This window comes from Trachurus japonicus, chromosome 1 (assembly GCF_045865225.1).
Source record: "Trachurus japonicus isolate A0001 chromosome 1, Traja_1.0".
Classification (NCBI taxonomy): Eukaryota; Metazoa; Chordata; class Actinopteri; order Carangiformes; family Carangidae; genus Trachurus; species Trachurus japonicus.
Genome location: NC_140907.1, coordinates 24,942,717 through 24,963,778, shown reverse-complemented (window position 1 = coordinate 24,963,778; position 21,062 = coordinate 24,942,717). Strand labels below are relative to the sequence as shown.

The following is a 21,062-nucleotide window of genomic DNA, read 5'->3' as shown; positions in this document are numbered from 1 at the left end:
ACAGAGTGTAAAATCCCTTGGCTCTTTTTTTTCTCACTTTGGTTTCCTCTGTAAATGGTTTTAATTAAAAATGGCTGCTCATCTGAGCAGTCTGGATTACTTTGTGCAAAAAACGTTTTAACTCAGATTCACAAGAGAGGAAGAAGTGGGGGGGAGGGTCACACTAACCAGAACTGTAGAATTTATGTGATATTTATTTAAACCTATTGCTTAGATAACCCTTCTTATTTTATTTTTAAAAGAAGTGTAATTCCTGTATTTATTCTCTTTAAGAATCAAAAAAAGCTCTGCGCTACAAATCAGATTTGTATGAAATATATAAATATGGAAATTATGATAAAATGACCTACATTAGTGCACTGGATTATGTATGCTTGCTGCTTTAATCTCCAAATCTCTTTTCACCCTATAGGACACTTTTTGAACTGGGTTTCACAGCAATGTTTCAGCAAATAAAATTACTCTATAACTTTTCAGCCCCCCCTGACCTAATAATTCTATAAACTGACAAATGGTAAAGATGCAAAATAAAGGCCAAGAATGGATTTTTTCATTAGCGTGTGGCACCTTTCTGTAGCCTGACATTTTCCTCGCTGTAAGCTTGCAGCCAGGTTCTATAGATTGACAGAGTGCCGATCAGAAGGAGGCACCAGATTGAAGAGGGGAGAATGCTTTGCACTGGACTGTGGCCAACTCTCAATGTTCTGTAGAGGGATGAAAAGGCATACTCCTGAGAGCTCGCTAATAAGGCTGTAATTGTATGTTCCTCCACTAAATTAATGGATGGAAATGATTTGATTAATTCAGACACTGCTGGATACTAATATCCAATTAAATCCCAACACCAGGCATGCACAAGGGCTCCTAGTGCATTATGGGTTCCTGACTATAACGCACGCAGCTGCTTGTCTTCGTTGTGAAAAGGATGCTACAGGTGAAGGTGTTGGGGAATGGTTGTGGTCTCATCTGTCTATGCATTCATTTGTGCATTCCTGTGTGTGCTGTCAACCATTTAATATACAGTTCTAATTAAATGAAGAAGACAATCATCTAATTGTGTTAAATTGTGTCTTATGCACAAGTGCTGACAGACTTCAAGTAAAGAGGTTCATGTTTTTCTATCATTAGCGTCTCAGTAACTTGATTCAATAAAATGTAATGAATGTCAGGTAGGCATCATGTGCTCAGTGTACGGACCTCTAGAGTCACATTATCAGTATCCAAAGAAAACGTGTTTAGTGAAGAGGCTTTTTTGTGTGCTTTATGGTATGTTACATGTGCCTACGGATTTTGGCACATGTAGGTGCAAATGCAGGCATTTGAAGGGCCGCGCTGATATTTTCTAGGTGTCAATTTTACCACACTCACGTGATCAATATTGCATTTAAATTTTCAACAGGACTGATGCAAGTGCAAGTTTTGTGATGTTGCAAGTTAATCCCTTAAAAAGGCAATTACATTTACCAATAGCACTAAAATACTAGACTGTACTACTAATAATAATAATTAACAGCAGTTTCACTATAGGTTCTCTACACCCTGTGGTGCTTAATTATTTAATTTATCAATAAAATACATTATATGAGCATACTTTCAAGCCGTTTGAGAGGACACTGCGTGAACAGGTCGTGTTTTTCAGTAAGATCAAAACCCTGTAGAGAATTAATATCCCAGGGAAGGATTCTGGGAATAGCTCATCAGCAATCAGCAAACACTCATTTACAGTGTGTTGATGTACTTTGTTTTGATGTGCTGTACTATCCACAAGTACCTTGTTGTTGGGATGAGTGATGAAGTCTGTGTCAGACACTACAGGATTTGGCAGGACATTTACTATAATCCTTTGTAAAGGTCCATTTAAAGACAGGTATAGATTATACTATACTTCTGTCAACACTGGAACAATGGTAAACATATCAAAGTGTAATATTTTCAGGTTATACATATTGGATGTGCACTGAAATATACTGAAAGTGTCTTTTGAACTATTATCATAGCACTTTGGAACAAGCACATGTATAAATCACTGTCTGTGTATGCTGTTTTTTTAAGTTAAAAACTTGCATTTCAGTGCAGCAATCCACTCTGACAGTGAGTGATGAAAATTAGCCTTTTCTCCGCATGAAACTCACAAATAAGTGAAGCAGATTTATACTTTTAACCTGAAAATTGTTTGCAGAGGTAGAAAGCAGTGTCATAGAATTGGAGATACATTTTTAGTGTGACAGGATTTGCCATGCTCAAGGACAACCATGAAGCAGCAAAAGGGCCACAATGTTCTTAACCATTAGAAAAAACAGATAAATAGTTCAACTAAATTATTATCATATTAAATAAGAAGAATCTAAATAAATAAAACACCTGAATGAAAACAAATAGTAATAGATGGAGCTAAGGAACCTTCTGGGCAGCCCTCACTTGCTGATGTGGGTGGATTGGAGTCAGTGTAAAGCATAGTGGGGCTGCAGTATTGAAGATTAGAGTAGTAAGAGATGGTCCTAATGGTGAAATCCTACTCCCTATTGTTCTTAAAAAATAAATAATGATCCTTAAAAATGAATGTCTGGCAAAGATAAATTCTCTTTGTGAGGCATTTCAGACCTTGGCTGCAAGGTGAAAACCTGTAAAGAGTTAAGAGATTTTTAAAGAGCTCAAAAGTCTATTAATGAAGGAGTTCATGTGGCCACATGAGGCACAGAAAATGTCTAGATGGGCAATATCACAACCTGATCATGACACCATTACAAATAAATGTGTTATCCTGCATAATGCAGATGTTGCAAAAATGCATGTAATGATTTCAAACACATTGTTTTCTTTAACATTAATGTAAACCAGACTTTTACAGACTACAGTGTAAAAGTGTGTTTTTGCTCTTACAGTTTGAATCATTGAAAAGTTTGGTCAGATTTTATTTATCAACCAAGAATGTGAGAATATTTGATTTAAAGTAACTAAGGACATAAACTGATACTGAATAAATGTCTACACGCCACCTATACAGCATCAAACAGCAGGAAAATAAATAAAATAATAAAGTTATCCAGTAGCCAAGGAACACATTTAGCAGCAATAAGAACGGTGGAGACCAAAACAGACCTAAAAGAAGATTGAATATTGAATGTGGCCAGAAGTTTGAATCCGGCCAGAAGTTTGAATCCAAGTGTATGCTGATATTGCTTTGAGGGTGCTGGGTGTTTAAATGAGCTATTTTTGCAAACAAGTTCACCACAGTAACTTTATAAGGTGATAATGTGTCAATGTTGTGTTAACAGCTGGTTTAATACGCCACAATCTATTTATGTTGTTTTAAGGGGAAAGTTAAAGTCAATATTGACTTTCCTGGCTGATTTGGTCTTGATTGCATTTCTGCCCGATTGCAACAATACCCATCCTTTCTCTGTGCAGCGCTCATCAAATACAGATGTCAGAGTGAAGTTGACTTTTGACCTTTTTGACACAAAATGTCAGCATTTTATCTGTGCACATATTTGTTTGAAATCGAGTTATAATTAGCATGAGCTGAATTCATGAGTTATGGCCAAAAATGTGTTTATTTAAGTTGCCACAACCTTGACCTTTCACCACAAAAGACTAGTAAATTCATCCTGATGTCCAAGTGAACATTTGTGCCAAATTTGAAGAAGTGCATGTCCGCTAGAATGGGACGGATATGTAGACAAACAGATGGACAAGCTGAAAACAATAGGCCTCCAGCTCTGGCTGTTTCCAGCATGGAAGCATAAAAATAGTTAAAATGCCTTAGAGAAGAATGTTATAGATGTGATCTAAATGTCCAACAATGTTATCTTAAAAAGGTATAGCCATGGGGGTACATAAGTGGATGTTTTTTTTTTACCTTGTGCTAGCAGAGCGTTGGAGAAAATGCCAACAGTGGCTGTAATCTTTTTAAAAGGACCACGATGATACAGTGGCACAATGAACGGGCGCTTTTGTTGCACAGAAGGGAAACCATGTTAAAAGTCTCCACTCTGCCTCTCCCACGCAGAGCCGTGCATGTACACACACAAGTGCACAACACCACTGCTGCCGTGGCCGCCAACAACAACAACAACAGCACACATTCGAGGCCAGACTTGACACCCCAATAAAAGTGTGGTTACTGCTGGCCTGGGCTTCTGGGATTTGAACGCTTGTCTTGTCCTCATTCGAACTTCTTCCTGAAGCACAGTCTGGTGACAGAGGGCCAGATTTCCGCTAGGCTAGGCCTGTAGTTGGAGATCTACTCTATTACCTACCGCTGACATTCCCTTCTGTTGTTGAGGTCATTAACAAACTGCATAAAGGCGGCGGAAACTGAATACCAGAGCTGCAACAAAGCATAGTGCATGCTTGTGTGTCATGATGAATGCCCTGATTTTTATAGCGTGCTGCTTTGTGTAATACTGTAGCTGAATGGCAGTCTTTTGTGTACTTTTTTTTTTTTTTACCTTGCACGCAAGAAGTCTTAAAGATCTCTTACAAGATCCTGAGTCATGGGCAAGGTAGGTGGGAATCTGAATGAAATGCAGCATCATCTAAAAGGATATGGAAACATGCAGGTATTAGTAATATAAAGCGGAGTGACTACGGGGAAACATACATAATAAATCACAAATTACCAAGATTAACTGGTCATAAGAACCTATCACCAGTGTCATAAATAAGAAAAGATTTGTTTGTTAAGCTAAATGCAGGCGGATGTCTAAATCACTGGGTGGACATTATTCATTCAGAGCTATAAAAAGCAATGGGATCTATATTTCATTTTTGGTGGAGAGGATGCAGAAAGAACCTATCTCCACTCACTTTCCTAGTATATGATTATCTTCCTCTTGTATCCTGATATACAAAAAGGCATGCCTTTATCATTCATGTTTAATTAGAGCTTGCCCAAGTGTTCATGGCAAAGTGCTTACGTTTAAACCCAGTGTTTGTCTTGTCAGTTCCTCCATGGAAAGGATGATACTTCAAAAAAAAAAGTTAATTTTTCAGCTTGAAAGGTTCCCAAACTAGGTCATGCATAGTTGGCTCAAATAAAGTGAAGGGTGTGTGTTTGTGTGTTGGTAGGGGGTGGGGGTTTGGGGGGGGGTTACTCCAGGCCGTTTTACATAACATTTCTATTCTCTACAAACACACACACATGCACACACACACACACACACACACACACACACACACACACACACACACACACACACACACAGCACATCCACAAACTCTTTTACGTCAGCAGAACCCATGATTCTGAGAAGGGCCGCCGCCGATTATGAGTTGAAACATTAATAACTTGTTAGTGAGAAATGATCTGTTGCAACCTTAAAATGCAGTAACCGTCATAGATATGATTTCTACAATTGTTTGTTTTTTCTTTTCAGGTATTTTTTTTTTTTCGATTAAATGCAATTATTTTTCCTACTGCCATGTCGGATTGTTAACTACAATCCGTTACTAGTCTGTAAGACACACTACGAGTCCAGAGTTTTATGAACATGCCCATTTCAAAGGAAACACTTAAAACATTTTTAGAAACTTACAGCTTTCATGCAGCAAATGACGTGTTGAATGTTGATGCATACAGTTACTACAGGCAGATTACTTTAGTGAATGACTCCCAACAGTGTTGTGACAAACAGGTGGCTGCTACACCCTCTGATGTATACTGCAGTAAGTAGCACTATATATTGCTGTCAGGGTGGTGAGAGAAGGGCCGACAACAAGGAAGACAGACTGGTTGGTCAGGGTTTCATCCTACAGCAAGATAATGATGTCAAGCATAGAGAGGAAAGAGTTGAACTGAAAACAAGAGGCGAAGAGTTCACTGCTGTCTGAATGAAACATTCAGAGTAATAGCATTCACCAGGCTTTATCATGGAGACCACAAATAAATAATTAACAGCCCCTTTGTTTGCAAGTACATGTCCACTGTCTGAACAAGGAAATATTAATTAAATGATCATTATTATTATCAGAGCATAGACACTGTCACCTGTCCAGCATGATAATCAGAACCAGAAACGCTGCAGCTAAACTGGAAGAAAAAGTGAGCTGTGTTTCAAAAACACACATTCACAGATCCAACACTAACAGGAGCGACAACCTGGCTACCACTGCGTTCTCCCATATTTTGATTAACAACATTGCTTTCAGTGCATGGATCTGATACTGTACAGAACATAGTGTAAGTTAAATCAACCAAAGTTAAAGTGATAATTAAACATATCATGTTTTCAAATCTCACAAATGCATATCACACTTTTAGCTTCAAAAGTACATAATAAATCTGGCCATCATGGTGGTGACCCTAGAAAGCACACATCAACTGGGTACTGTATGTACGTGTGCTCTGCTGTGGGGCAAAATCTAAATGATTTGCGGTCTTTACAGCGAAGCCATAAAAAACGGAATCCCTGTTATTCAGGATCCAGCTTTTACAGATACACAAATCATGTATGTACTGTAGCACCGCGGTGGCCTATGACACACTGACCCAGCAGGTAAAAGGAGGCTTCCAAGGATCAAGTGTCAGCTCAAAAGAAAAAGATACTATATCATACTGAACCTGTTGGGAGAGATTATTTACTTGTCTGACACTGCAAAAGGGTAAACATGTTTGGCAGGAAGTGTAACACGATTTCTGTTTTCAGTTGAACAGACAAGAAAACTCATAATTGAAGGGATATTAAAGGGTCAGCTTTCTCAAATTACACACACATACAGTACACACACACACAGACACGCTGGTCTTACAGTAGATGTGAGGACATTCACTTGTATTTTACATTCCTTATTCGCTTACCTTAACCACCACAAATAAATCTCAATTTCCAATTAATAATAGTTAGTTTTGGTTTCACTTGTCTAGGTTTGGAGATGTCTGTTTCTTTGACTTCTGTCTCCTGTACAATGCTGGAGTTTTGTTTGTGCTGTTTAAAAGAGATCCCTTTATTACTTTGAATAATCACTGTGAACGGTTTTCATTGAAAATACTTTCTAGCCCTCCATAAAACCTGTTGGCAGCATCTTCTGTGGATTATTCATAGTAACAGTGAAATTCCATTCACCTCCTCTCTACTGCTGCGGCAGTACAGACCTTAAAGACAGAGCTGGATTTCCAACCTGAAAACATTTGAAGTGTCAGTGAAAATTCATCAAAGTATTGAAACCTGTCAAGTACTTCAAGCTCGAGCTGAAGGTCACATCTAAAATCTGGAACAATCAAAACTTAACCATGGACTCATGTCCTCTCTTCTACTCAGACAGTTTCTTGTGTAGCTGTTTGTTTAAACTTGTCAAACGATCTGCATCAATAAGTATTTAGGACAACATAGGTGAGTTGAAATTTAGTTATCTACATTGCTAGGTATTATTAACCCATTTTTTGAATGGACCATCTCTGCAATTGCTAGCTACGGGGCCTGCAACAGCCACAGCCTGAGGCATATTGCTTTCTGGTTGTGCATCTCTACGTCCCATTGTCATAGACACAATTATCTCAGAGTCTCCTTAACGAAATTAGGCACAAACATTCACCTGGATGAACAAATTTGATTTTGGTGTTCAAAAGTCAAGGTCATAATGACCTCACAAAATGTGGATTAGGTCTTGAAAAACACAATTTCTTGAAAAATGGCACAAACATTCACTTGGGTTTATGGAGGAACTGATTAGACGTTGGTAGGTTAAGTTCTATTTCACACAAATATTATAATAAGCGTTTAAATTTAAAAACTTTGGAAATTCCTACCAAACCAATGGTACATGCTACAGTTTTGCAATTTTCACCAAAATGTAGCCCCAATACTGCAGAAACCTTTGTCCACTTAAACTCATTACAAATTATTAAGTCCATCACTCTTATTAAACCTATCTCCTCCCACAATTTTTGCTTAATTGACACAAACTTGCTAGAGAGCATCTTCAGAGTGTCCTACACAAACGATCCACACAGATTTTAGATTTATCAAAAATTGAGCCTACAGTGCATGAAAACGTTTGACTGTAAACAGTACTGTAAATGTATACCATCCAATTCTTGCTAAATACATTTTCAATCTTTCTGAAAAAAATTGACAATATTTTGGAGTCGTGGTTGATAAAGTTTGGAAAATCTCAAAAACAGAATTTTTGAAAACATTTTGAACATGAACAGCTTTCACTTTCAAATTGCCTCATTTTGCCTAAAATTGCTCAGCCCCGACCATATACGTATAATTCTATTAAGAAACTAGAGTCACTGATTTAGAAATAGTTATTTTCAACAGAGAGACTCTGTTGACAAGACACCATGATGGCATCCATGCAGTACAGTTCTGGAGAAAAAGAAATACTCAGATCTAGACCTTCCCCCTGTAGAGTTTACTGCACCATACCTGGGATAAGCAAACACTCTCCTGTTCAATGTCTGCTTTTTGTTTGGCCTGCCTTCCTCTGACTTAGCTACAGTACAGCTGCCTGTTTCACTCTGCTCTGAAGGGGAGACAGTCTGGGGCTTTTTTATGCCTCTGTGCCAGCGACAGCCGAGACTGGTGGCATCATGTTTTCTGGCTGTACGACCGTCCCTACATGATACCTCGGGAACGCCTCGAGGGAATTTCTTCAAATTTGGTACAAACATTTGTTTGAAACCCCAACGGATGAAATAATTAGAATTTGGTGGCCATGGTCAAGGGTCAAGGTCACTGTGACCTCACAAGACATATTGTTGTTCATAACTCCAGAAACTAATAAAAAGTAATGACTCAGATTTCTTCAAAGTGGTTTTGAAGCTCAAGGTGAGCTGCTGCTTTTCAGGCTATTAACTTAAGATCTTTATTTCTCTTTATTTCTACATTGGACATTTTAACATGGGAGTCCGAGGGGATTGATTCACTTTTGGAGCCAGATGCTCACTGGAAGAAGTGCCCTTTTTGGTATTTTTGTGGTTTAATTTTTTAGCCTTAGGAGGTTGCTGCTTGGTTGGAGTCATGCAACAATGAGGTGGGTATTTTAGTGTGAGATTTGAATGTTAAACAGGGGATTTATTATTTTTTATTTGCAAACCTCTCTCAGCTGATGGACCATTATTATGTAATACTGGAGTTTGAGCAAATCGGTGAAGGAGGCACATTCATAACATGATCGATTTGTTGTTTGCCTAATCACACACAGGCGTGTTCGCAGATGCACATTTGCATTGTTTTGGTATAAAGATGACTAAGGAGCAACAGTGAGAATATGTTACGTATTTCATGATTCAGGTTTAGCTGGTACATTCCTTTGCACTGATGTCATTATTGCCCCAGCCCTTTAATCATCCTTACTTTCTAATAACATTTTTATGGTAACGTCATCATAAAGGACAGTAATGTATGTTTAATTAAAAACACAATTGGTAATTTTTTTAAAATTATGTACATGTTTCTATAACAGACAGGTTATATGTTTTATAAATCTACCTTAAAATAATATGCTTCTCTTCATTTCTAATGCTCAGTCAGTTGAAGCTTATATGAGGCTTTCCCAAGACCAGCCATGATGGGAACGTTTGTTTGTCCAGACCAGGACTCCCATTTTAATAAATATATTAACATACATGTGGTTCACCTTGTTGTTTGCGTGCCAACGGTGGTGAAGAGGTTGGTTCACATCCTCAAGGGCACGGCTGTCGTTATACAGCATCTCAGCTATCTTAGATCAGTCCTGATGTACCTCTGATTTTGGAAACTTAACATCTGGTTGGTGTTGTTGCAGAGCTCTCTGCTGCGGATGCCAGCAGCCAGAGAAAACAGTCTTCTTCCACAACCCTATTTTCTCATTTTCTCAGTGGGATATTGATTTGGGGACTTGTACCAAGAACTCCGTGAACATGATGATGAATTTTTGACCACAATTTCAACCACTGACCCGAAGCAATGTCCGTCAAAATAAGCCATTCACTGGCGTTGGTAAAATGGACCATAATTTGCCATCATTTTACGTCATATGTGTGGCCTGTTTTGCCTAAATTTTTCTTCTTTTTTTTTGTCAAACTTGGTTTTGGAACTTCTGTGTTTGCAACCAGGGGGGAGAGGCATGCTCCAGTATCTAGTTTCTTTTGGGTTGATGGTGGAGGAGGATGTTATCCAGCCTGTTGTGAATGTAGCTGACTGACATGCCTTAAGATCTTCCTTCATTCCACTATGATTACACCCACTCGCTCCAGTGCCAGTGACACATTCGCCTTGTGGTATTTCTGGCTCACCAGGAGGAAGCATCTTATTCAGGTGCGATGCTGATACCGCCTTTGGAATTGCCTGTTTGACAGATTAAGTGGATGGGTTGATAGGCAGCAACTAATTGGGATGTGCATGAGTCTGATAATGCCATAGTAACATAACTGTAGAAGAATAAAGACACTGATATTGAGGAAAGTGATGACCTACTTAAGCAGTGTTCCCCCTACCATTGCCCTGGGGGCGGGCACGGGACCTCCCGCCCCCTCAAGAAAACCAAAGAAAATAAAATCACGTTATTTTCCTAATTTATGTGCATGTTTCATTTCAGCTCAGTGTGAGAGCCTCTTCTGTGTTGTGCTGTCATTTACGATTTTGTTTCACTGTGTGTGTGTCTATGTATGTGTGTGCTTTAGCCCCTCCCCCACACACACAGCACACACTTAGCAGAGAAGACACAGGTTGACAACTCGTTATGTTAAGTTCAGTAAAAGCTTTCCAACAAGTCTTATAAATCCTCTCTAAAAACCAAAGATGGACAGACGTCCACTACCCCGGTGACATCACCCCCAACCCCACCAAAGCAATGACCCCGGGAAACACTGTTATGCATATGACCTGCAGTGTATCGGTTAGCCTTGGTCAGTGGCGATGCAGGAAAATACAATGAGTTTGTTATCGGCCGTGACACATTTGGAGAGCCCATACGTTTGTATGACATGGGGCTTATGACTTCAAAGCATCTGTTGACGTGTTCCACATTTTACCAGGGATATCCAATGTCCACATAGAGTACAATTTCTACAGTAATTGTATTTTTTTGTATTGATCTATTGTATGTGATTTTACACAGCAGAACATGTAGGTCAGTCTCTACACTCATTTAAAACTGAACCCTCTGTACAGTACTTGATCTGTTCAGCATCAAACAGCAGACAGCCAAACTCAGCAACAGGCTGGTGAAGAAGGTGGAGCGTTAAGAAACTATAGAAGCAGGTATTTTTCTCCAGAGCTGATCGAGATGAAAACAAAACTGAAGGAAGAGTCAATATTGAACTTAAATTCGTCAGGTGGCCAAAGAAACTCGCTCGCTGGTGTCTGCAGGACGTGTCGATATGTGTGTGCGTTTCAGCCTGAGAGCAGCTCACAGACAGACCAGAGAGAGCAGAGATAAGAAGAATGTCCCATTTGCATACAGTGAAGCTAATGCTAACTACAAATTCAGGGTTAAAACTGCAAAACTCAAGAGAGCAACCGAAATCTGTCAAGTTCTACTGTAAAATTTACACTGGTTGTGCTGCTGTGCCTGACATTTAACAGGTATATCTCTCGTGTGTGCATGTGTATGCAGTGTTATTTTTTCACCCCACCCTACACCACATCTGATTATTTCTGACATTATTCTTCACTAAACGCTGTTGGAGTAACAAAAAAAAAAAGAAAAAAAGGGCACATGTGCTTCTCCCAGCTTCAAGCTGAGTGACATGACAACTTTAAAAACACACTGGCAATTGAAAATGAAGCAAACTGCTAATTGCTCTTGGGTTTGGAAAAACATTCTGCGGTGCAAATCACACCTGAAAGCTGAAAGGCCAAAACCAGTCCTCACACAACTGGCAGAGGTAACTGTCCCACCTCCTGTGTCCTCTGTCTACAATGGAGGAGTAGATCTTTTATTTTGAAGTACCAACAACAGAGCAATGTAAAAATACTCCATTACAAGTAAAAGTGCCACGGGAAAAATCCTGCTTAAAGTAGTGAGTAGTAAGGTAAATGTAACTGAATTATAAAACTAAAAGTACTGGTTTAGTTCCTCTGGTTTCTATTACTATATATGACATCATTAGATTTAACTTTTATTGAAATAAAATAATGTGAGATATTTAGAAGGAAAATTGTGTCATGTTAAAAAAAAAAGGGCTTATACTATCCATTGTATTAATGGTAACTGAAGCTGTCGAATAAATGTCATGGAGCAGAAAGTCTAATATTTCCCTCTGAAATGAAGGAGAGGAAGTATAAAGTCACATGAAGTGGAAATAACCAAGTAAAGTACAAGTACCTTGAAGTTGTACTCCAATCCTGATTCAACGTCACTGTTTCCCTCCTCTGACTCCAAACCAGAACCTGCAACGCACAAAAAAGATCAATTTTATACCTTGTGAATGGCTTGCATAATTTCCATGGCTCTGATATGATTAAATAACCCCCCAAAAAAAGGTAGCACTTGAAATGTATTGTTCCGGTGTTGAAAGTGGAGGGGTGCACCTACATTATGAGCTGACACAACGAAATGAATGAGCGAGGTCCATGTGTACAACCAATATAACTGCATGTTCCATTTCTGCGCAGCATCAACTAATTATGCACAAACACACTTAGTAGTGGTCAATAATAGATGGTAATTTCTCAGTACAAACAGGGAGTGAATCATTGTTTACAAGCAAACACAGAATAAAATGGAGACTAAAAGGGGTAATTCTGTAGGGACCACGGTCTCAGCAGGATGGTGGTGTGCTGTTAGTGCCCCACATATGAAATATATCATGTCGCTACTTCACTAAGTGTCTCAATCTGAGAATATCTGTCAGATCAGGTACAGGTCCTACTTTATTGTCGTTTTATTCTCTTGGCCCTGGCAGTAGTTATTAGAGCTCCCATCTGTGGGTTGTATTAGACAAGCTCTACTGACAGCATGACATTTTTTTTTCCCTCTGTGAACAAAGCTGCATGCTCATTTCATGCAATATGAATTAAGGGCCAAACACTCACAAGTGTTTCAAGGGGTGATTTCCCCTTAGTGATTACACTGGAGAGGTGCCAGAAAGGGAACAGTAGAAAATTACCATACTGCACAGAGAGAGAGTGAGAGAGAGGGAGAAAGCTGTTAAAAAGTGTGGCACTCGATGTGCGACTGTGTGTATGTGTACAAGTACAGCATGTATGTGTGTTTACTAAAGACAGGGAAAAAAGTAAGAGAGGGTGGGAGGGAGAGGGAGAAGAATGTAGATAGGAGGAGAAAGATAATTAAAGTACTGTAAAATTAATAAACAAGGTGTAAACAGGTGAATGATTTAAAAAAAAAAAATCCCTTTTTTGTACCAGGCTGTAAACATGTTTATTTGAACAGGACTTTTCCGTTATCTCACCAGGAGACACGTTTGTTTTTCTTTGGGCTTGGTTCAAGTTGTTCATCAGGTCCCCTCATGGTCGTTCATTAATGTGGTCGTCCCAGCAAATATAGGGATTTTCCACTCTGTCTCAAAATCTTGTATTTCGACTTGTGGCCACAGCAGCTGTTGTTCGGCAGAAGTAACCAGAGGTTTCCTTCGGGCTAACAGCAGTACAGACGTTATATTCTAATTTGTCTGTTACCCCTGATGTCTCATCACGAAAAGAAGATGACACAGAGATGTTTCTGCTCCGCTTCATCGGTAACAGGAGGGTGGGGATGGGCAACTCCAACGTACTGTATCTACCTCTCTTCACCTGCACGTCCGGTTATGCGACGCCGCACACACCACATTTCCACATTCCCTGGATAAAAGGCAAGACAAAGTGCTGAGTCAAATGCTCAGTCTACCGAGTCACGTTTCAACTCCACCCCTCCGGCGTTAATGGTGTTGAAAATGAGGGCACGTCACATGTGTCGACGCAATGGGAGAGGCAGAGGTCTCGGTGGAGCTGTAGCCTGTAGGCTCAGCAACTGTACAAGCTGCTGTATATACACCCTCATTATGACGCACATTCCTGCTGCTAATAGACTTTAAAAAAACTATTCATTAGACAGTCATTAGCAGACATCAGCATTTGTGCAGATGAACAGCTGATATTAGTTTCTCAAAACTTGAGACTTTCTCTTCACATGTGATTTCTGAAGGGAAGAACCGTTTGCCAAAAACTAAGTTAAATCAATTTATCTCTGCTAAATCCCGTATCTATTATTGGGCTACTTCATAGTAAACTTTTCTCCACAACATTCATGAGTGCTATTACGCCAACTGTTTCATTATGGAGTTTGTGTAAGGCTTAAAGTCCTCCTGTTGTCTAGTTTACATTTGATAGCGCTACATGCAAGCTGACATGGATTCAAAGATTTAGATGCACATTTGTCTAATGCATGCTCACCAATGGTCAGACAGGATTTCCACAAATACCGCAGCCACACAACAATCTGACAGTTTTGGTCCCATCTTTTCTGTCTCGTTGTGGTATTTAACAAACATCTGTGGGCTGCGTGATTTAGTTATTCCCCCTCAGTGGGCTCCTTTTGGTTTCGGTCCCCTTGTGGCTCCCTTTGGGGTGCACACACACATACACACAAACAGGCAAGCAGACACACATATGTGCGCGCTTGTAAACAACCACAGCTGTTTTGTGGACATGTTGATATTTCAGTGTAGCTCTCATTTCTGGCTTTGTTTTGCAGTATACTTGGAGTATATGTACAGTTTGTTTCACCGCATGATAACTCATAATTTGCTCATCAATGCATCAACCGATAATAATAATAATATTAATGATAACCACAATATTGATTAAGCGTTTGCAGGATGTATATTTTGTGTGGCTGGTCAACATCATTATAAAGTCAATATAAAAATAGCAAAGCCCTTTTCAAAATGTTTGATTAATGAAATTATGATTTGAGTCTACCAACAACAAAAGTCGGGTTATCAGTCCATTCTTTTAATTTTTTTTATGTCCGCCTTTATTTTTGCAATGACAGATTTGATCCCCTGGGATGACACCAGCCTTGCCAACTTTTTTTTTTTTTTTTTATGTGTATGGTTTTGTCAGTGTGTTTGGAAGCATTGTCATGTTGGGAAATTCCTCCCCTGCCAAGCTTCCTCAGACCGGGAGTCATCTGTTCACTTACATATTTTGCTGTGTAGCGGAGTTGTCGCTGCAGTAGTCCAGGCCAGGTCCACACCAAACACGATGGACCCCATCGGATTCACATGAGTTATTTTGGTCTACATCTCAACTGCCAATAACCATAAGGCCTCTCTTCATCCTTTTTGGCATAGTTGTGTTCTGTGCAGTTTTGCACCAGTTTGTGATGGCTGGTTTTTCATCCTGGATGTCGTCCATGAAGGTTGACTTCATGCACTTGTCTCATCGGTCACCTGACCATGTTACATCAGACACAACCCAGGCCAAAGCTTAGAAAGCTGTGGTGGTCATAGATTATTTTAGGACCATGTTCATGCAATCACTTTTGCTATGATGAGGTTGCACTTTGGACCCTGTGTTTTTAATAGAGTCTGTGTAACCTGTTTATTTTTAATGACAGAGACGATTAAACACCCTGCACTTTAAATTAAAAAACAATACAATGAACGTAAGATGACACAAATATGAATTGTTGTGGTTAAGTTGAGGATGCTGTATTATGTGTTTGTGCCAAGAAACAACAAGAAATCTTGGATTCTGTGCGTTTAAGAACGATAGTACAATAATTATATCAGGAGGAAACATGGAAGACAAATTGTGTTTGGGCCCTCAAGTAGGAGTGTCCACACAAAATTAAGAATAAATCTGACAACTTCCTGATCTCTGATGGACCGAGGGCTCAGTGCCCCACCAAGCACAGTCAATGCATGACAACAGATTTCTTTTTTTAGCTAGCTTCGATCTATTTTGAGAGATGGGTAATGATACAGGACAGACACTGAAGGACATTCAAACCTGTCAACTCCTCTCTCTTCACACCTCATTGGTCAAAGGGAAGATGGCATTGATGAAAGGTCGCGGTAACTCTTGATTAGAAGAGAATATATTCGGCTAATCTGCAGCTGCTGCTGGGGTAGTTTCTACTCGCTGTCTATCGATGGATCGGGATATTGATCTGATCTGTCCACACAGAGCAGAGCTCACTTTGCCTCCAGCATCCCTTAACCCTGTAGTGTATTACAATCAGGTTAAACGTGCGCACAAAAGTGTGTGCCAAGGGAAGCGTTACAACATGTTCACACGTGTGTGTGGACCACACCTACTACAGGAGGAACACAAACAGACAATTAAGACGTTTTGCTCTTGTATGTATCTCTTTTATAAAAATGTGTAAATTAACATGCATGATCAGTGAATACCAAATGTCCCTATTTCTGTTTCATCAACCAACAAGCCAAGAAAAACAATGAAAAACATTCAAATATTGTTGTTTGAAATCATCATTTAAAAAAAAAATCTAAATCATTGTTACGTAGGTCTTGTAATTAACAAACATGTTCCTTTACCTCCAGAGAATATTATGAGGTATCTCTACAACACCACAATTCTTATGGTGCTTACATTGCATGATAATATAGTGACACATTTGACCTTTTTTTGGTTGAAAAAAGGAAACTCTACATTGTGATTTTCGATTAATTGCTCAGCAGCCCTATGCAAAATTAATATGCTAATGTTTTTACACTTCAATAAAGTGACAAGACAATCTGTGTGACTGAGAAAGGGGAGGTGTAAAGCTGGCAGAAAGTTTTAAATTGCAGTATAACATCACCTTGCAAACTCCTGACAGTTTATATGCCACCAATCCTGAAATCCTTAGTCATCAAAATGCTCCAGTTGCGTTCACATTTCCTGTTACAGGCAATGATAGTCTTTTATTTGTCAAAGATCTATGTATTTATACACGTTCATTGGAGGTACTGCGATCCCATGACTTCCTCTTTGGGTGTAGAGAATTTATAGGCACTAGTACTGACTCAAATAGAAATTAAACTCACTAAAAATGTTTAATAAGCCCTCATTTCTCATTTATTACCGATGGCGCATAAAACTGAAGCACCAAAATAACTGCAGCTGTCTCATTTGCTTTATGTCAGTGTCCTTTTGAGAATCAGAGATTTACAGTAAAAAAGAAAGTGGAGGGAAGAGGAGACAAGAGAGGCAGAAACAGATAAAGAGCTGCATAGGGAGGATGGACGGAGAGGGAGGCATGATGATCAGAGATAAGCAGAGAGAGGAACAAAAGGGCAGAGGGAAAGGGCATGTCTAAGCCCCCTTTCAATTTATTCTATATTGTTCATTGTAGATGAAAGATTTTAGAGTGGAAAGTCTCAATAAAAGTACCACATGGACATAATTAATCCCCACACATCAACCCACACCTCATTGAACTTATCCTCTTCTTTTTAATTATAGAAAAATGGGTTTATCCAGCAAACGAATGGTGCTCTATAATAATCAAAATGTTTGAAAAGAGGGAACATGGACGTTTCTCTGCAAGTACAAATAATTACAGTTGCTTTAATGAGTTATGGGTCAATTCATGAAGTCTGAATGAACTGTTGGTTTGTTGTCAGGGTGCAAATGTAGAGCAAATAAAAAATAAAAAAAAGGGAACAAGCCATGTACAGTATGCCCTTTATTTCAAACAGCAAGGGGGAAATACCCTTTACAGTAAATGCCTGAAGGGAGTGAGGAATGTAAGGCAAACAGTCTCTTGTCTTTCCTGTCATCTTCTCCTATTGGCAGGAAGCCAGTGACTTATAGGAGACATTGCCACTAACTGCATCAGTCTTGGATTTTGAACATGTTGTCGCCACGGTCTGTTTTTCTTGCTCAGCTGAGGCCAAGATTTCGTTTTACTTTCACATTTTTAAGTGACAGAAGCATGGCAAATAACAAACAAAAAAAATTCTAAGTGCAATCGTTAAAAAGCTAGATATTATAATCTAACTTTATTTTATCAGCGAGTCTGACCACCCAAGAAAAGAAAAGCAAAGAAAAGAAAAGAAAGCAGGTCCATGGAGCGGTTGCAGCTTTTGCACATTGAACAAAGAGAAGTGACTCCACCGCCTGGAAAGGAAGAGTGAGTAGACAGACCAGACAAACTTGGCAGGAAGACCGAGCTCACACAAGAACGTAGAGGTTCGTTCCAAAATCAATGCAGCCTACTAATATTTGATTCTCCAAAAATTGAGGCTTCCATTGGCAGACGGAGCGGCATGCACACACACCAACTGGAAACGCTGCTATATAGATAACCACTAGTGTACAGTAGTGTAAGCATAACAGCTAAAAATCAATCAAATCATCATAGGATCAAATGAATCATGACATTTAGGAGGATAATCAGGTGTGTGATTTGGGGAAATGCCTCTTTGATTGTTGCGCCACGTGAACATAACAGTGCAAACACGTGCTGGTTTTAACACCTGTGTAATCAAGGAGGAAGTGCAGTAGTTAGCCGTCACAACAATTTGTTTTATGAACTACAAGGCATTCATTTGAACATGGCTTTGAGTCTACAGGGAAAACTGCAACAGTCTCTCCTCATTCAACAACATTTTATCATTTTCCTGACTTTGAAAATAAAAAACACGACATATGTTAACAGTTTTAGAAATATATTCTTGGTATTGTTTATGATGAGTTTACATGAGGTCAATTACCCTGCATTTAATACCTGCACTGTCAGGTCTCCTCAGTGAAATTTGCCATCTCTGTAGTGCACTGACCATTTACCGACAAAAGATTCTGGGAGAAAGGCTGAAAATCGAGCTCTTGTAGTGGGTGACCGTTTTACAGGTGGAAAATGGTTTAAATCAGGAAAGTTGAAGTCACACTTCCACAATACGTGTTGGGCAAATCCAGGCACCAGCCTCCTGAGAGAGGGTCAGTGCGGCCCACAGTCCCAGAGCAATATGACGTCACGTGACTTAAAAACCCTGTTATTGTCAAATTTACTTGTTGCATTATTGATTTCTAAACCATGAACTAACTTATCTGCTTCAGATGATATTAATAGCCTACATAGATGCTTTACATCAGACCAACTTGATTATTGTAAAAAATAACTGAGGTTGGGAGGTGGTTAGTCCTCATGTAAGTATGTATTAAGAGTAGACACATTAGATATTGTTTTAATAATACTAGTTATCTAATATGTTATCTATTTTGATTTTAACTATATAATGTTATTTTGACTGACAGGGTGTCGGTTTGTTTTTATGCACAGTAGAACCCAGGAACATTGGCAGCTGTAGCAGAAGCTGAGGGGGGATTGACATAAAGAATAGACGGCAGGAAGTGTTTTATCTGCAGCTCGATTAATAAGTAACTGTAATAATAAAAGAATCAGGGTTCACTTCCTGTTTATTTTTGCATTGTTTAGCTTTACCGTCTCATTCCCTCCCTCTCCTGTGCACTCCATCTCCGTTTTAATTTCCAGTATCAAGTTTAAACAAGGATGGGCAAATGCCTCTTTGTGGGACAGATGGGAGGACAAACACAGAGAGAGAGAGAGATCACGCCTGAACCATGACATGCATTATTGTTGAACAAACATAGGAACCACAAACATGCTCAATCTTCCCATGTGTTTTCCCATGACAGTAACTAATATTACAGTGTGCCTGTTGTGACACCATCAAGGTGGAAAGTCAACAAGTCCTCCAAATTAAATGCACGTGTATAAAAGGAAATACAGTATTATGGTGCGCGCGCGCACGCACACACACACACACACACACACACACACACACACACACCTTCTTCACAAATACACTCGTACACTTTGATTACATATTTTGCAATTGTTACATCCCATCCAAAATCAAATAAAAATTAGAAATTGATAGCTTTATTAAATTATGTTATTGTGATGATCACTGCTTTGACATACAGTAGTGGGAATGAGGAAGTAGCCTGTGAACATGATACAGAAATGCCATATAATATCCGGAACAACACGCTAATTGCAGTGTTTAGCTTGCTATAGGTGAGATGTTGCTGTGATAACTTTTTAAAAAACATTTGCAGTCCAGGGTTTTGAAAAACTGATGAGCTGGGACCTCGAGCAAAAACTCACCCACTACAGCAACACTTGTGCTATTTTCAGTCTAAATTTCTCATAATGCTCAAGATGTGTGAGAAGATGCGCACATATACTTGGACCTTGCATAACAAATTCAAACTACTTTATTGACTTGATCTGGATGGCTTCAGCTCTCACAGACTTGTTGAAGTTATCCTAGTCACTTACTATAAACAAAAAAAGTCTTACATCTCTACAGTTCTCCAAGAAGGTATAGAGTATATTTGGCTGGCTGTCTGTGGCATGTAATAGTCAATAAGCCACAGAAAACGATTAGAAATTATTGCTTTTGAGATTCCTTGAGACTGCCTTCATTACGGCTAATTGGATTGAATGGTGCCCACTCATTGGCCTACATTTATGCATTTACATCGTATTTAAGGCGCTTAATCTGAATTGCACTGATATCATGAGACTGACATTTAAGCTCTTAAATCCGGAGGATGTTATAAGGGTTTTAGAGGGAGGGAGGGAGGGAGGGAGGGAGAAAGAGTGAGGGGGATGGAGAGAAAGCAAGAGAGAGAGAGTGAGGAAGCAGAAGAAAGAAACCAGTGAGAGGGTCTCAGTGACTGTGTGCTCAGAGAGACAGTAAAGCAGAATGACAGTGCAGGGCTTTTGTTCGAAAGACTGCCAGCATGTCAGTTCCGATGTAACATTTTTATCGACACCGTCTTCGCTGCAACCTGACAGGCGGGCAGGAGCTCAACTTTTACGTTCCACACCAGAAGTTCAGGGTTATTGAAACAGGTTCCCTTGGCAAACTTTGGAGAAAACCTTTTCTTTCTTTCCCCCTGTTGTCTGCTGCTTAAGGAAGTATGCAAGACTGGCTATGTTTATTCACTTGACCTAGAAAAAAAGCTCTCGGTATAACCGCGCGCACATTGTGAATTCACAAGTCATTTTTGATTTTATAGTGGAACTGTATACAGTGTGTGGATATGCACAGTCTAAGCTGTTTACCGCAATGGTTTGCTGTTGTTTCAGAAAGTCTCAGAGGGAAAATGGTTTGGGTTTTTTGGTGACGCTTGCAGGTGTCACTG

General features: G+C 39.4%; 2 protein-coding genes across 2 annotated transcripts in view; one reads left to right on the top strand and one right to left on the bottom strand.

Annotated features, from left to right (window-relative positions):
- The window catches only part of nr3c2 (nuclear receptor subfamily 3, group C, member 2), a 76,840-nt gene that overhangs the window by 6,429 nt on the left and 49,349 nt on the right, over positions 1 to 21,062 (top strand). The window lies entirely within an intron of this gene.
- Positions 1 to 21,062, bottom strand: part of dclk2a (doublecortin-like kinase 2a) — a 140,608-nt gene that overhangs the window by 90,195 nt on the left and 29,351 nt on the right. The window contains exon 2 of the mRNA XM_085782295.1: positions 12,256 to 12,320. The gene's annotated coding sequence lies outside the window, so the exon portion shown is untranslated. The remainder of the gene's footprint in view (positions 1 to 12,255; positions 12,321 to 21,062) is intronic.